At 42.5% G+C, this 15,004-nt stretch overlaps 1 protein-coding gene across 1 annotated transcript in view; it reads left to right on the top strand.

Moving 5' to 3' along the window:
- Positions 1-4,673: 4,673 nt before the first annotated feature.
- Positions 4,674-15,004, top strand: part of sv2a (synaptic vesicle glycoprotein 2A) — a 65,203-nt gene continuing 54,872 nt past the window's right edge. Inside the window, exon 1 of the mRNA XM_087848497.1 lies at positions 4,674-4,849. The gene's annotated coding sequence lies outside the window, so the exon portion shown is untranslated. The remainder of the gene's footprint in view (positions 4,850-15,004) is intronic.

Consider the following 15,004-nt stretch of genomic DNA (forward strand, 5'->3'; position numbering starts at 1 on the left):
CCGTAATCATTTCTGTCCAACACAATTATTAGGAGAACCTGGTAAATTTCCTAAAGGCTCCCTGAGAGCTCCATTTTCTCACAGATGCGCTTCTCTTCATTGCCTTCGTATTATGCAGTATGCATTATGTGCAGTCTGCAGGCTTAACTGTGACTTCGAGAGTTTCCCGAAGCTGAATGGGAGGCAGAGCCTTGCTGAGAAACCAGCTTCCAGTCTGGATTCAAGAGAGAGAGAGAAACCCTCTCTAAGACCAGCAGATTTTTCCTCCTAGCTCCTTAAAATCTCACTGACCTCAAGGGAAGGCAGGTAGGAGAATTCACAAGGATTCAGGAAAGATAAAACGGTGCACTGAGAAACCGGACAACATTATGCTACGCTCCCTAACACCACGATGCCAGATGTTTACTGTTTTGAAACTACACTGTGCAGAAAATGGGCTACAAAATGCTCATTTTACTCACTGCAACGTCCTCTTAAGATATGGTTTTATTTAGGTCATATAAATACAAACAACCTTTGAAAACCATCACTTAAAAAAGATTTTAATGAAGAAGGAACAGATAACGGTCTGAAAATACATCCTTTAACTTAAAAAGCTGCTGGATTTTGTAAAAGGGCACAGTGTCACTGAAAGTTGAGCACAGAGGTATTTCTGTGGCCGGTCTTACGTCCTATGAAAGAGGAGAATATTTAAACGAATCATGCAAATGTGACTTACTTCCATTTGTTGCATGCAATTTAAATTAGACCAAATTTTTGTTTGCACCACAAGAAGCACATCTAAAGCCTGACATTGTTGTGATAATGACTCCTAGGCTTGTTTATCATTTGCCAAGGTGAGAACATCTTATGAGTAATGAGTGTGTAATTGTCACTTTTGGATGGATTTGAGTGCAGTGTTAAAACTTTGGCACTGTCCTAAAATGCTTCCTCTCTCAGTTCTCATGCTGAGGGTTTACAGCCAAGGACCACTGAGTTCTGTTCCTCTGTTGTACTTTTGATTTCTCTCTAATCCTTCCTCTCATTGATCTGGACTGCTTCGCTGTTTTTAGAGAGAAAAACATTCCTAAAACCTGAGCTTACACTGGATCATTTTGTTTAGTAGGCCTACATCAGCCTCTTCCTCATCAGGTCTGATGGTGTTTGAGCCTCTAATTTGTTCTGCTTTTAGCAGAATGCTGGTTATTACTGAAGTGGACTTGGGGGGGTCTTTGTATATCAAGCAGTAGTACACTGTTACTAGATCACCCTGCGACTGCAGCATCACAATAATTTACACTGCTTGGTAAATCTGTCCCATATCTGCTGGATAGTAAGCCAGTGCAACTTTTTCCTTCTCATTGTTTGGGATTTCTGTCCAAAATACCCTAAATACCATCTATCCCACCATCCATCTCTTATCCCAGGTAACCTTAAAGGTTGCCGTACAACAAGGGACCGTAATAATTCAAACCAAATTATACAGAACCTTGAATTCACTTTGATCAATTACTAATAGATGAGTTAATAGTTCACTAGATTTAGAGAGTTGATATAAATCTACATTTTTCATTCAGCAGCATTCAGAGTTTGTTCTTGAAATTTACAAATATTTTAGCAGCTTTAGGGATGAAATTAAAAATTCAATTATAATTAACATTTACGTGATGAGCGCCACTTTGTCAGCGTTCACTGTCTTCACAAATGGTTGGATGGGCTGTCACTATCCACAGCATGTCTTTATCCTGTCTTCCTTCTCTCACCCCAACCAATCACAGCAGATGGCTCCGCCCCTCCCTGAGCCTGGTTCTGCTGGAGGTTTCTTCCTGTTAAAAGGGAGTTTTTCCTTCCCACTGTCGCCAAAGTGCTGCTCATAGGGGGTCATATGATTGTTGGGTTTTTCTCTGTATCTATGAAGACTTTTGTTGTGATTTGGCGCTATATAAATAAAATTGAATTGAATTGAATTGAATATGAATTATGGGATGGCATTTGCTCCTCATAAAGGACAATCCCAGTGTATCCTCTGCTAAAGAAGCACTGAAGAATAAAGTCAGCTCTTATTATGGTCACCATGCAGATACCTCTGAGTCACTTCATTCTGTTATGAACCTTCCAAGAAAAAAGGACTATTGGAACATCGTCTAAGCTTCAAAGTCTCCTTCACGATAAACCTCCATAGTTAGGGAAGGGTCAGGTGAGCTGCTACAGGCTCTCAGACAGCTAGGGGACTTCCCATGATGCACTTAGCACTTCTCGTCCACTCCCATTCGTTCACACTGTGTCATTAACTTTTGCCTTCTCTCTCCTGCAGTTGTTAGTTTGTCCTGTTTGCTGTTGATGCTCCTCTTTTCCTCTCTCTCTTCTTCCTCATTACCAGCCTGTCGTGGCAGATGGCTGCTCCTCCCTGAGCCTACTTCTGCCAGAGGTTTTTTCTTTGAGGGAGCTCTCCTTGTACAAAGTGCTGTTCATAAGTGATAATAAGATGGGATTCTTTTTCTAATATTGTAAGGCTTCACACAGTTTCATCACCCTCTATTATCAGCACGAGCAGGACAGAGGGAGGAGGGACTGGTGCTGGCAGATAGCAGCTCTTTATTCCAATCGGATCAATAGATGACCCAAACGGATGACAGCAGCTGAAAGCCTGAAGCCAAATGAAAGGCCACATCTGATCTGAATGCTCCTGATGACAATCAGACCACAGCTGCAGCGTCAGTGAAGATCTGACAGGAAGTCAGAAGCACTGAAGGCACAGCGGGGGTGTTACGCACAGAGAGAGCAGGCATGATTTTAGACCAATCAGAGTCAAGGTGATAGTATCCTAAGCTGGGGTGTTTCCAGGATTTTTTAAAAACGGGGTGGTACAAGAGCATTCCAAGAAGCAGTCGGGAGGGGGTCATGGGAAATTCTACCAGAAATAAACACCATATCAATTCATTAGGTGTGCTTCATTAGTTACACCTGTTCAACGGCTCATTAATGCAAATATATGATCAGCCAATCACATGTAATGCAATAGATGCATTCACGTAGAATGGTTAAGATGACACATTAAAGTTCAAGCTGAGCATCAGAGTGAGAAAGAAAAGAGATTTCAGTGACTTTTAAGGCATGTTTATTGGTCTGGTGTGCGTGGATTTCCCCACACATGCATCTCTAGTTTACAGCGCGTCAGTCCTCTGGGTGAAAATGCCAGATGTCAGAGAAGAACAGCCAAATCAGGGTATGCAGAAGAGCATATAGCATCTAGCACCTTGAAGCAGAAGAACTACAGCAGCAGAAGACCACACACGACAAGAGAGACAACCATTCACAACTGTGGCCGATTTAGAATCACCAGTTAACCTACAGTAACATGGTGTCAAGGTCCTGGGTCGGTGACCCAGCGCTTTAAGTTTATTATTATAATTTTCTAGTTTATTATTATGATTGTTATTGTTTGAGTTCTCTTCGGTCTGCGTCTGTATCTCTGTCTGTCTATGGTGTCACCCCGTCTGTTTGTGAATCTGTCTGTCCAGTTCAGCGTCTTGTCTGGTTCCCTGTGTCTGAGTTTCCTGTTTTATTGTGAAGGTCTGTGTCTTATGTGAGTGTGCTCAGTTTACGTTTCCCCTGTCTCGTCAGCTGTGATTTCTCCCAGGTGTGTTCCCCTCCTGTCTCTCATCCCTTGATTACTGCCGTCTGTGTATTTAAGCCCTGTGTTTCTCTGTGTCAGTGTCGCGTCGTACCCTCAACTAGCTGTGTGTTCTGCTTCCATGTTTCTAGTGTTTAGTCACCTGCTCCAGTTTAGTGTTTCTTTTCTAGTGTTTCAGTTCCTCTGTTACGACCTTTGTTTATCTTTTAGTAAGTTTATTTAATACAAGGTTTCTCCCAGCAATAAAGCTGCACTTTAAATCTCACTTCCATGTCTGAGTTCTGCATTTTGGGTCCACCACTCCTGCTTGCTTGCCTGCCTGCCACACAGCCACCCATGACACATGGCTTTGGACTGCTGGAGTGTCCGGAGTGAACCCACAGGCAGGCACACTGAGAATATTTAAACTCCACACAGAAAGGCTGCCAATAAATAACATAAAAACACTAATATAAAAATATCTCCAGTAATAACCTGATTTTTTTACAGCTACAAATGTGCAGTATATTAATGTGTGCTAGAAAGCGGTGAAATGGTTATATGGTAAATTAAAATGTGCTTTTCCTGCTCTGATCGATCTGCAGTTCCCAAAACTGGGATTCTGAATTCCTTTGAGATTCCTTGTAAAAACGTATCACAGCCTCACAATATTAAAAGCAAAAGGTTTCCTATAGACGCATCCTTGTCATCATCCACACTTTTTTAACACAGCCAATTACAGGCACGAGCCCGAACACGTGCAAGGAGAGGCTCGTCTTGCACACTTCATTGCACCAACCATTTGGGGCATATGGACCAAATGACAGTCTGAGCGAGCTCCGCTGAGCACGAGCGACAAGAGTGCGTTTTCTAGCTGAATGTGCGCGTCCAGAGTGACTTCACAGTATTCAAACTCACCAACGGTTGAATCACAGGGCAGAAAAATGAATCACCTTCACTTCACTTCCTCATGCACAAACCAGCGACCCCCCTCTGGTTCGTCAGAGGAATGGTGCCTGCTGCAAGAGAGATGGGCGCACAGGCAGCAGGAGGGGGAGGAAGCGGAGGGGGCGGTGTCTCCATCTAAGGATGCTGTGTAGTAAGTGAAGGGGGTGGAGGAGGGGAGGAGGAGAGTGCAGCTCTTTGCTACTACGTCAGCGTACATCACAGGATCGCACAGGACCTTTTTTTGCTGCCAATAGTCGGGGTGACTTCCCTGCGCTGAAAATCCCGGTCACCCTAAAACCTCCCAGTAAGGTAAGAAAATGAATAATCTGCTCTGATCAGATCATTTTGTCTTTGCGTCACTTCTTTAATTTCCATAACTGCGTTGTTCCCAAAGGCGAATGACATTCGGGAATATCCGTGTATTTCTGACACAAATCGAGATCTATTTTCCACTAAAACACGAGTTTATAGGCCTGCGCTGCGCAATGCGTTGACCCCTACACATGCATCCAAAGGCAGTCAATATTGCGCAGAGAATTAATAAGAAATATTACAGCTGGAGAGAAATTAAGGCTAATTTGGGAGTAAAAGGCGCCGTCCGCTCTTGTTCCTGCGGGCAGGTCTTGTGCGCTAAGAGCCATTCTCGTCTTCATCCGTCCCGGCGCACAGATTTCAGACATGAAGAGAAGGATAGGAGCAGATATGAGGTTATATTTTATTACCTTTGAACAGTAAAGACGACCAGCTTTAAATCACTGCTCCAGTCTAATTAGCGGTGTTGTTGGCACCAATGCCCTTGCCCTTCCGTCTCCTGTTCCGCCTTCCGCGACCACTACACGGTCACAAATGTGCCACCTTAAACCAGCTGCTCTCTTCTCTCACTATTTAGAAAGTTTCCGAGCTTGAGTTACGTTTAATTTGTGCGATCAGCTCAAAAGTGCCCGTGTGGCCGGGATTTCGTGCGCTGCGTCGTGCACCAGAATGACCTTGTAGAAACCCAGCGGGAAGAATGTGACGGAGAAAGAGTGATGAGCATTTTTTTTTCCTGCTTTCCTCTGTGGTTTTGCTTTGCGGTGGTTTGTGTCAGCGGTGCTGAGAGGACTTTTCTCTGAGAGGACGCTGTTTGGTATTCGTGGCCACAAAATGCTGTGAACTGCGTTTTGAAGGCGGAATATTGCAGTTAATGGATGAAAACAAATGAGTGATTTGTTTATCGTAGATGATGCATTTTACAACTTTGCATGTGTGATGTCTTGTCCCTGCGGCAGCCATCACTGCAGCTCAGTCAGCTTCTGAGCTATTTATGCATCCAGCCTACAGGAGGGGTTGCAGTGAGGGGAGCACATACTGTTTCAAACATACAGGATTACTGACAGCACTTTAAAAATGTAAATATTTATCCCCCTATTTAGGCTCGAAACACAGCGCTTGTTACAGGATCTATAATTTGGCTTTCATGCATCTGACATCCAAATGACGACCAGTTTATTCTTCAGGAAACGTGTCTTCTGTGTGCAGTTTTCATCCAGTGCAGCTTGTTCAGCATGCAGATGCTTTGGACCTGCAGGTATGGGTGTTTCCACTGAAGCACCAGGAGGGGATGAACCATGCTTCCATTTCTAGGCAGAGAGGCCCAATCCAACTACTGCAGTCAAAACCCAAAGTCAGATTCAATTCAGTTTGAATTATATAGCACCAAATCACAAAAACAGTCACCTCGAGGTGCTTTATATTGTAATTTTAAGGCCTAGAATAATATATATCCTTCAAACAACCTGGCTGTTGTTGCAGATATGCAACAGAAAATGATTGCTCAAACATTATTAGATGATTTTGGTAGGCATCAGGAATCAAATACATAAGATAACACTTGCTTACTTTATTTATGCTGTAAGATTACATCCTGACATTTTCCAAACAAAAGACAGATTAAAAAAATGTCAGAATGTAAACAATCTTAATCTCTAAATGGGTAATTTGGCCGTTTTCTGCATTTTTCAAAAGATTTGACAGAATTTATAAAAGCCTATCAAGATTTTGTATAGTTCATACACCGAAGCATCACTCGAGGCTCTATAAAAACAGGCTGAGGTGCAGCTGAAGGTGTTTGCTAAGCTTGATCCAAAGGAGCAAAGGGAGCTGCTGTGTTTGGTGTTCTCATTTCGTGCCTGCTACCCCTGCTGATTGGGCCGTGCTCCGGTGTGTCCGCTGAGATTAGCCTCGTCACAAGTTACAACTCGCCTCTCCCCGCAGCTGGGGGTGGCGGTGGCGGATATATTCGCATGATGGCTGAAAAAATGTATTAAATAAGTAGGTATGACGGTCTGCTGCAGTGTGGAACACAACTACACACCTGTCAACTTCTCCATCCGGGTGTTGTCAAGTTCAGCAATTAGCACAGCTGTTCCACCACTTCAGCGAAACGCTTCATGGCTTCTCCAGACAGATCAGCTCTTGGCTCGTGATGCTGCTGCTGCTGAGACACTCCTCCCTGCTAAAGATTTACTGCAAGGGTGAAAGATAATCGATGGCCTTTTCCCTCATCTCCGCACGGTGGTGGGGGGAGTTCGAGCAGCAATTAATGTCAAGCACATAACTCTCCATTAACAACTGAAAGTGCATTTGTTTGTTATCGGCCAAAACCAATATTGTCTCTTCTGCTTTTCATTAGCCTTCAGAAGCTCTTTTTTGATATACAGTATGGAGTTATGTAATAAATGATTGGTGATAATAAATCTTAGAGTAAAAGTTCCAAACCTTCCATCATAACAATTATTTCACAGGTTGAATTTATTCATACCTGTCTCTGGAAAGACTGAGCGACTCAATAGTAATAAATCCGACTAATTAATACATGATTTTACAGACGTGACTGCATATTTTAGAATGAAATACTTCTGTCACTTTTTCTATTACTTCAAACCTGCCGGTTCATTTCTACAAATTTCGGATAAAATATCAATTTTTAAAAGAAGCGCTCTTTTAGTCATTCCTGTGTTTTGTTCTCAGACAGAAAGGGAAGCACAGAGTAGAAATATGATATCCTTTATTGGTGTTTGTGGGAATTTAATCCATTACAATCATTAGAGGCTGTGGGAAGCCAGTGTACAGTACCCAGGGACCACTGCTAAATGGAAGCCAGTGACTTGGTCAAGGTCACAATGACTGAGCGTGTTTTCATTGTGGCAGAAACCAGAAGTGCTGGAGGAAGCGCACAAAAGCACAGAAACGGTCTCTGGTTTGATCCCACGATCGTGTCCTTTGAGGCAACAGTGCTGATCCTCATAAACACAGCCTGCTATTATCACCTTGTGAGTGCGGATTAAGCAGATATACTGAGAATTAGCAAGCTTTACTGGTGCTGCGTATATTTTGGAGTAATAAAAATAATCCTGGAGGAAATTCTCAGCTAACTAATCATCTTCTGCCTCCAGGTAAATATATAGTTGTCGTTATGTACCAGTACTGACCATAACTGTGATAATTAAAAAAATAACTTTTGGTTCCTCACAAAATATTGATATGAATCTTTTTTGTTTCTTCATTTAGTTTTGATTTATTTACCTTTGTATCACTGAAAGTGTTCGTTCAGATCTTCATCTTCTCCACTATCCCTGTAATATTTGACTTATACATGGAAGGATTATGAAGCAGATTATGAAGAAACCATGGACGCTTTCCTCTTGCTACTATAAATACTGTGTCCAGTAGAATAAAACGTGCTCAGTTATGAGATGAAACTGTTTGCTGCTCCAGTTTTACACAAATACCTTTCGTGTGCAGGGACCCAAGAGCAAAGCGTGTAGTGGCAACAATCTAATTCACACAAGCATGAAAAAACATTGCACCCATTGTTCACTGGGAGAGAAGAGCTACAGCAGAGTGTCTGCAAAGTGCACTGCTAATGATATCTACACGCTGAGTTTGGCAGCAGCTTTATAGCCTCCTTGTGTAATCCCTGCAGCATATTCCTGGGTGTTGGGAAGACTTTAGCCATGGTACAGCATCCTGCTGGAGCAGAACTCCACAATGCACACCTTCACAAGGATGATGCAGAGTTCTTGTCACTGGATTATTTCTAAAGCGTAAGCATGCAGACATCTAGGCCCCAGGGGCCACGGACTCCAGAGGTGTCATTTTTCTTCTTTCTAAGATCGTCACTGATGTAATGATCATCTAACAAATATCAGGTCACTTGCTATTACGACACATGCTTTTGGTTGTCATGGTTGCATCCTGTTCCCAAATATTTACTTTTCTGTGACCTCTGATTATACCTTCATTACTTTTATAACTGCTTGTTCTCACACTGCCTTCCAGCCTACATTATCTTCAGCACAGCCACATGTTCCCCAGCTATCATAGGGCTGGATATTAAGACCCTTATTTAAATATTGGGTAAATGAAACCTTAGGAACCCCAACTTTTTACTCCCCCCTTGCAGAGCAGAGTGATGGTGTAACGTTGAGTGCACTCAGTTTTCACTCACCTGTTCCAAGGACGTTTTCTTCCTTCTTGAAAAGAATTCCATCTTAGCATATTTTATAATTCCAATTTCTTCAAGACTGCCTGCTCAGAGGCTCATTATGGTCATATTGTGAAACAACCCCCCCACCCCACCTCACCCTACGGACAGTGGCTCTTCCAGTTCCTCTTGGTATGATGCAGTGGGACTCAAACCTTTCAAAACCTCATCTTTTGTCTCGTCAGTCAACAGAATATTTTCCAAGATGTTTTTTGGCAAATGTGAGACAAGCCTTTGTGGGGTTTTTTGGTCAGTAATAGGGCTGCCACGATTAGTCGACTAGTCACGATTAAGTCGACTATTAAAATCGTCGACGACTGATTTAATAGTCGACGCGTCGTTTGAAGCTTTGTAAGATCACAAAAGACGCAGGAATAAGTAGTAGGATTTAAGAGTGTAATAACGGACTGAAACAGAAGATGGCAGCACTGCATGTACAAGGATGCCAGCTGCCGTTAAACCCCGAAGAAGAAGAAGCTGTGTCCCAGAATTCATAGCGCAGCCCAGCTCAGTTTCCAACAATGGCGGCAGCTAGTTAGTTTTAATATTACTCTTATTATTCTTTCTGGGTCACAAAATGAACGTTTAACATATTTTCAGGCGAGAATGTAGCTGTGTAAACCTCAAATATCTGCTCAGTTTATCAAGACACCACATATTTTCAAAAGCGCTCCGACGTTTTCGGAGACGTCTGTTACCCACTAGCTCGATAGCTAGCCGGGGGCAAGGCTCACTAGTAGGGTTGCCAACCGTCCCTTAAAAAACGGAATCGTCCCGTATTTAGAAACAAAAGTACACGTCCCGTGTTGAGCTGAAAAGGGACGCACTTTGTCCCGTAATACAGTGAGAATCAAAAGTAGTCTATAAGTTTTAATGTAATTAACGCTTTGTTTGAAAACATAATTCCCAGCCCCGCTCCTGCTTTGTGACCAATGAGCTGACAGCGCACTTATGACAATTCGAGTATGATAATTCAGATTACCGCTCATCTCATTGGTTGAGGAAAGGTCGCTTGCGGAGAAAATACCGGAAGACAACAGATGACCACAACAAAAAGCATGGCCAACGGGGAAACAAACGCCGACACTGCGGTGCAAGTCTCAGACGACAGTACACCTGAAGCTGGGCAAACACTGTGCGATTTTCAAACTGCACGATTGGCTCGCATGGGTTATAAGTTCGTAGGTCACGATGCAGGGTCTAACACTATACCGCCCGATGCTCTGATGCGACCCGAGTGCTCACACCGTGCCTCCATAAAATGAAGGTTATAACAGAAAATCTGTCGCTCGCTCTCCCTCTCTGTCTTTCACTCACACAGACACACGCCACCATCAACTTTGTTAAATTGCTAATGAAAAACATTGATCAGGCAGCTGTGATTGAGCAGCAATGTAAATCCAACTATTTTCACGGTTTTTGTGGTCGTGATAATTTGGTGATGCCACATCGAAAAGGCTCGGATGAGCTTTCCAAAGTTCTACAAGTTGTGCCTCCATCGCTTGTGTCCAGATCACACGCTGCACAGCCGTGCTGCTCCGTCTTTTTCACCGACGTTTACGTGTTTGCGTGTGAGCAGTGTGAGCGGCTGCGGTGACACCCTCACGAGCAATTGATGATCGGGAGCTGGTCGTGAGGTGTTAATCGCTTCTCGTTACCCCACGTATACTACACATGCACGATGAAGGCCAAGATCGGGCCGATCACCAAATTGGTCGCACGACTCAAAAATCGGCTCAAAATGGGCCAAAAATCGCACAGTGTAAGCCCAGCATTAGACCAGCAATGTTTGTTCCTCTCAGAGAAAGAAAAAAAAAAGGCTGCAAAAGTACAGGGAAGAATGGGAAAAGGAAAACACCTGGCTGGAAAAGTGCACGATAACACCTATAAAGCGCACTGCACTGTGTGCCGGCGCACTTTTTCCATAGGCATGCTTCTAATGGTGGGCACATGAAGAACATGAGGGGCGTGAAAGCTCGGGGAACCCTTAACCAGTTTTTGTCCACCAGGCCACGGCAGAAGCAGATATGGTATTTAAACACTGGTTTGTTTGTTTTTAAACCCTCTGGTTAAGGTTAAAATGGGCATGTGCAGTGAATATCAGCGCTATGTGGCCAGAAGTGTGATAATATAATTTATTTTGTGTAATAAACAACTGCAAGGATAGATTGCAACAAATAGATGAGTAATACATAAAAGTAATACATAGATGAATAATGATGATGAGTTATGATGCGTAATCATGGGAACAAGTGGGTTTACAAACGGGAGCAAAAGCTGAAATAATGCCTCTGCTGAAGCCAATTGCACTAAATGCACTAAATGTGCACTGTTACAAGAATATTTTTCTTTCTATTGTTTTCTATTAATTTATATAATTTTAAGTTAAGAAGGACAGAGTTCTTTTAAAGAAAGATTTACTTTTATTCTCAAAAGTTAAGCATGACAGACTTCTGTTTAAGAAAGAGACCTGTTTTATTGTGTTAATGTTGTCATTTTGAGCTAAAAATAAATGCCTAAATGATTTTTGTTTCCCATGTCTTGATATCACAAAGAATACGCATCTACTTAAATCAAATTCAAGTCAAATGGTTAAAAAAATAATTTCACACACAAAAAAAGAGCTAAAAAATTCACCACACTGGGAAGAATGAAGACAACTGGGTTGCCCGGCCCTGGCCACGAGGTGTCCCTTATTTATTTCTCAGGGAGTTGGCAACCCTACTCACTAGCGGCAAATCATTTTCAAACCCACCGCTGTGTTTCACTACTCAGGTTAAACATATAATATAAGTCACTTAGATAACTTAAAAATGTTATTGTTCTGCTTTTTTAGTATTTTATTTGTTCCTGAGTAAATCTGTTTGGCTGAGATTAAAGTTATAGTTTTTACACAGCTGAATAAACATCAAGCAGACAGCTGATTATCAGAAGTGTGAGATGCTCGAGAATTTACTCCGGTGTCCTGTTATATTTTAGATAGCAAGGAGTTTATTAAACTTCACCGAAACAATCTGCAAATTTTATTAAAATTTAATAAACTATCAGCTTGTCTTTATTTTTAGTTAGCACATACCTTAAACACTTAAAGCTGTAAGCTAATGATAGTTATATAAGATCAGATGCTGCTGGTGCAATAAGCTGCACGTTTTACGTCCAATGGATGATGATCTGATTAGTCGACTATCAAAATAATCGTTTGTGGCAGCCCTAGTCAGTAGTGGTTTTCTTCTTGAACTCTTCCATGGAGGTAATTTTTGCCCGGTTTCTTTCTTATGTTGAATAATGAGCTCTGACCTTAACTGAGACATGTGAAGTCTGTGGTTCTTTTTTGACCTCTTGGATGAGTCGTCGCTGCAGTCACTCCTCAGAAGCTTCACCACTGTTCTAAGTTTTCTCAACTTGTGTATAATGGCTCTCACCCTGGTTAAGTGGAGTCCCAAAGCCTCAGAAATGGCTCTGTTACCCTACCCAGAGTGGTACATTTCAGCGGCTTTGTTTCTCAAGTGTTTCTTTAGATTGTGGCACGATGTGTTGCTGTTTGAGATATTTTAGCCTGCTTCACTTTATCAGACAGGTTCTAGTTAAGCGGTTTCTCAAGTGATTCCAACAGGTCTGCCAGTAATCAGGCCCGAGTGTGTTTACGGAAACTGAACAAAAAAATGTGGTCAATCACAGTTAATTCACCATTTAACAAGAGGTGCAATTACTTTTTCACACAGGACCAGGTAGGTTTGGATAACTCTTAATCCATTTAAAATGATCATTTTCTATTTACTCAGGTAATTTTTGTCTAATATTAAAATTTGTTTGATGATGTGAAACGTGAGTGTGACAAATATGCAAAACACTGGGAAATCAGGAAGGAGGCAAACACTTTTTCACACCCACTGCATCAAATCAATGACTTTGATATTTGCACCTCCAGTGCAGTTTTCTTCCCTCCTTGCACCGCTTACAATCACGCAGCCAAGTGGAGCATTTAATGTGCAGTAGGTCTCTTATTTTGAAAACCGAGCAGGTTCTTTATTCTGTTTCCTGTCCTTTTCATCTGCTCTGTGTAGCTGGATGTGATTGTGATGTGTCTGACTGAGTTGCACCAGCTGTATATCCAGGATTAAATATCTCAGTTATTATCCACAGAGGATAAATCTCACAACTTTCCACCCAGCACTTTATAAATAAGTCCAATAAGTGAACATCATTCATTCTTCAAGGCCATGAAGTTAAACTCTACCACATTTCACTTTATCCCAATGTCGGCCCAAATCAGAGGTGCTGATACTCCTCTACTCATCCAACTGGAAGATCTTATATAGAGTACATCTGTAACCCACGCTCACCCCGGCTCGTACTTCCGTGCAGTATGTGTCTGAATCCCACTTGTGTTTATTGTGATAATAGCTGCTCTGTTCTGTTCTGTGCTGCTTTCCCTGCATCAGAGTTTCCACATATGGAAAGTCGTTGAAGTTTGAAAGCAGACACATGCTGACAGATATACTGCAGATGGAAATCTGCTTTTGACTCTGGCAGTTTAATGCTGCAGTGTGTCTTTGTACCCCCCCACCGAGCTGTCGTTATGGTTGTAGACTTCTAGCTCATCATGTCATTAATGCTTAATTCGCTGTAACTGACACATATTTGTAGTTTGTCAGTTTCTAACAAACACACATTCAGCTGCACTGAAACTGCAGTGGACTTGTGGAGACGGTGCACCAGCGCTGAATACTAATGAACTAAAATGACATTAAAGTGAGCCGCTGTAATATGTTCATGTTGTCCACACAGCTTTTTCAGGAATTGAACTGAACCTCTGCAGCTGCCCTGGGTCTGACTCCTCTTCAGTCCATTTTGCAGCGTGGAAAGCCAAAATGGATGCAGAGAGCTGACGTCACAGTGTTTGACACGGTGTTGCTAGCCACTTTGGTGCCACCAGGGTGACGGTGCACACTGCACAGCAGCGATGTGAGTCATGTTAGTTGGGCTGCAGATTCTCCCAGAAGGGAATTGTGCATGCACAACCTAGCTTTGGGATGGGGGTGCAATCTAGTCAGTCTATACCAACCAAACATCGCACCCTCCTCTTATGGCTTTACCCCGGATGGGCCCGAGGCCATGCAGGAACGTGGTGCAGCTGAATAGCTGTCACTTCCTGTGTGACCCTGTGCAGATGTCTCAGTGCGGCTGGTGCGGATGAAAAAGCAGGAACTGGACAGAGATGGCGAGAAGTGGTTCATCGCACCAATACATCACTCCTGAGGGACGAGCCGAATCAGGCACCTCTGTCCTTGTGGCCAGAAAACAAGACATGAATAATTGATGGAATATTCACATGGTCTCAGCTGGAGTTCCCTGGATGCTTAGACCAGGCTAGCTGATAGAAAAATGATGAATGAGGAAGGATGAAGCTGGGTGAAGCTGCCTGAGGAAGATTGGCTGGAGCAGGCTGATGAGTAAAAGCCAGTGTGTTTGTGTGCAACACCTTCAAAACAATGCAGATTGTTCCAGCTCACCCTGATTAAGACTACAGGGCATTTCAGTGACTTTTACAAGCAGGGCACAAAAACACATACATGAGGATAATTATTAGTGGCAGATATTGATGTTGATGATATCAGACCTGTAGAATGAATAAAAAATTAGCCAATATAAATCACTTTAAACAAAAAACGAGCGCCGTCAGTCAGTTTAATGAGGAGCTTTATATAATTAGTAGTAAGATCTTATTTATGAGTGATGATTAAATGGAGTTGGTGGGTCAGGGCAGTTACAGTTGTCATTATCTCTGGGTTTTAGTGTTTTACCTTTAAGGCAAGCTTCTTTATTTAACTCTAGACGATTCAGATTAAGCAGCAACCTTTGATGCTGAAAAAAAAGTGACAGCTCTTAAAAATGGCAGCTCATCAAAAGTGCGCCAGTTTGCAGGTTGATTGGCTAAT

This window comes from Neolamprologus brichardi, chromosome 11 (assembly GCF_056152115.1).
Source record: "Neolamprologus brichardi isolate AB-2024 chromosome 11, ASM5615211v1, whole genome shotgun sequence".
Classification (NCBI taxonomy): Eukaryota; Metazoa; Chordata; class Actinopteri; order Cichliformes; family Cichlidae; genus Neolamprologus; species Neolamprologus brichardi.